General features: G+C 57.8%; 1 protein-coding gene across 1 annotated transcript in view; it reads right to left on the bottom strand.

The window, feature by feature from the left end:
* FEZF1 (FEZ family zinc finger 1) overlaps positions 1-2,516 on the bottom strand; it is an 11,119-nt gene that overhangs the window by 3,719 nt on the left and 4,884 nt on the right. The gene's annotated exons all lie outside the window — the stretch shown is intronic.

Here is a 2,516-nt window from a genome sequence, read left to right as displayed (position 1 = left end):
AGTGACATCATCTAAAATCATTGTGCAAGGGCTAAATAAGGAAACGGAGTCTAATTCAGGGGCAAACGCCAGGCTATATTTATCAAACGCCAAGCTCCAGAAAGCCTCGTCCAGGAAGCCTAGGCGGCGAAATCCGAGGTTTCGCTGCTTGGTTCCGCTGGGCCTGGCCGGGCCGGGGTGGGCCGGGGTCAGGTCTGTGGCACCTCCGCAGACCTCTTTCTTCCTCCAGGGCTCGGGGTTGCCCGCTCCCGGAATCCCGGAGTCTCCGCGGCCCGAACTGAGTCTGGACCTTTGAGAAGACGCCAGCAGGTAACTGGCCTCCCAAAACGCCCCTGAGAATTAAAAGCCTTGGGAGGCTTGTTAAGTGTTTGTGGTTTTGTAAAGGCAATGCCCACGGCAATCGGCCTGGGAAAGTCGCACTTTCATCCACAAAGTTGAGGAGTTGCAAGGTATAATCGGGTGTCACACCACAAGAAACCTTGACTCGATCGGACCCCACCCAGGATACACACAGATGCGGGCGCGCACGCTTCCGAGTTTACATTGAGAGTCTGGAAAGAGCATTTCTTTCTTAAGTACCTGCGCTCAGCTAGAGCTCTCCCGGAGCATTTTAAATACTGAATGCCGAGCGGAAAAGGGAAACAGAATGTATTAATCCCCACCCCGGCTGCCGGTGTCTGCAAGACTCCTCTAAGCAGCGCAGGCTGCAGCCTGGGTGTCTGTGCGCATCAAACAGACTTGCCGGCACCGGAGTTGTGTCCACAGCTACAGTTGTGCCTCCCAAAGAGCGCGCGTAGAGACCATTTCCCGTGCAACGCCCCCCAGCAGAGAACTCGCCGGCTGTGGCGCCTTGGCCCAAACTCTTGGGGCGGCGCGGTGGAGTGTGTGGAAGTTTCCGGAAAGACGCCTAAGGCTGCGGCTCACACTGTGCGGGTTCCCGCCGCTCAGGCAAGAGAGTCCAGGAGCGCGCTGGAAGCTGCGGCGCGCACCTTCCCCGGCGCAGTCCCTTGTCAGCCGGCGATCACGCAGAGCTGAACCCCGGAGCTAGGCGCTCACGGAGGGCTGCACAGAGCTGGAAGACGCGGCAGCTGTGACCTGGCGTGAGGAGGCCAAGGGAGCGCACAGAACTGCAAGCAAAGGGCGGTGGGGCCTGGACCCTGAAGTGAGTGGCCGACCGCAGCAGCTCAAGGTGCCATCTGCCTGGTGAGTTAACCCCACGTGGCTGTGAAACAGGTGGTGGCGGGTGTCAGGTATTGGGCCAAGTGTAGTGGGGGCGTCCTTCTGCTAGAGCTCTGAAAAGGGTTGGCCCCGGAAGGCTGAATAACGGCGGACTAGAAACCCTGGGATTATTAAGTCCCTGTCCAATTTCACTCAAAGAAAAGAAACTGGACCTTAAACGAAGGAAACTGACCTCAAAGTATTCCCTCCTCTCTACCCCATTCTCAACACATGCCAGGCAAGCCACCCGGTCCCCTCCGCCCCTCTCTAGCTTTCCGCGAAAATCAGTTCCGCCTTTGCCCCAAGAGCCAAGAGGAGTGGAAAGGAAGAGAGCTTGGGCTGGGAACGCGCCTGATGTCTAACAGAAAGGCAGCGGCGCTGGGTGGGTGGTGGGAAAACTCAGAGGCTGAAGAAATGGGGGAGGGGGAGTGAGTCCTACTGGAAGTTGAGGACAGCCAAGGGGCAAGATGGGGGAGAGGTCTGGCTGAATACGACCAGCTTCAGCAGCTAGGCCTTTGAATGCCTCGTTTCAGGTCGCGAGGTGGCTTCAGACTGGGGCAACTGATGCAGCAGAGAAGCGCAGAGCGCCCGGGGGGAGCGGGCAAAGAGGCACTACACTCCAGGGCGGCGCTTTGGAACCGTCCTTGGCCTGGGTGCACCTACTCTGGATTCGCCCAGGCTGCAGATGTTCTTTCCTTTTGCTGGGGCCACGGGGCATAGCACCTGGGCAGAGCACCTGGGCAGAGCAATCGAAGAGGCACCACACCCCCGAGAGGCGCTTCGGAGTTGTACTTGGACCGGGCGCAGACACTCAGTATTGGTCGGCGCTGGAAATTTTCTTGCCTTTTGCTCTTGGGGCCGCAGAACTAGTCTCCTCCTTTCCCCTGCTCAGACAAAGGGCACGGGAAGGGCTTTGCTGGGGCAAAGGGGGGTGGGGAGGTTCTCTGTCCCACGACAGATGGGTCGCGGTTAAGACTTTAATTGCTGACTTTTGGGCCGGATCAGATTCCTTTTCCTACCTGCCACTTCCCAACAGCGAAAAAATCCCCCTCCTGCTGCACTCCTCCGCCACAGGGCTAGGATGAAAGGAAAAAGCCAAGAAGCGCGAAAACAGCCCAGCTCTGGAAGACTTTAGAGAGTCCAGCTGACTTGTGCACAATTCGCCGGCCTCTGGAGCCTTACCTGCCTTCTTGACTGAATGCCACCAGTTTGTTTTACGCTTGTGGTGTGTCCCTCCCTCTCCCCTTCTCCTGCCCCTCCCCTCTCCTTAACTGCAAAAGAGCCTTTATTTGACCTCT

This window comes from Mandrillus leucophaeus, unplaced genomic scaffold (assembly GCF_000951045.1).
Source record: "Mandrillus leucophaeus isolate KB7577 unplaced genomic scaffold, Mleu.le_1.0 Scaffold5, whole genome shotgun sequence".
Lineage (NCBI taxonomy): Eukaryota > Metazoa > Chordata > Mammalia > Primates > Cercopithecidae > Mandrillus > Mandrillus leucophaeus.
The sequence above is the reverse complement of the archived record's forward strand: the minus strand, read 5'-3'. Positions and strand labels throughout refer to the sequence as shown.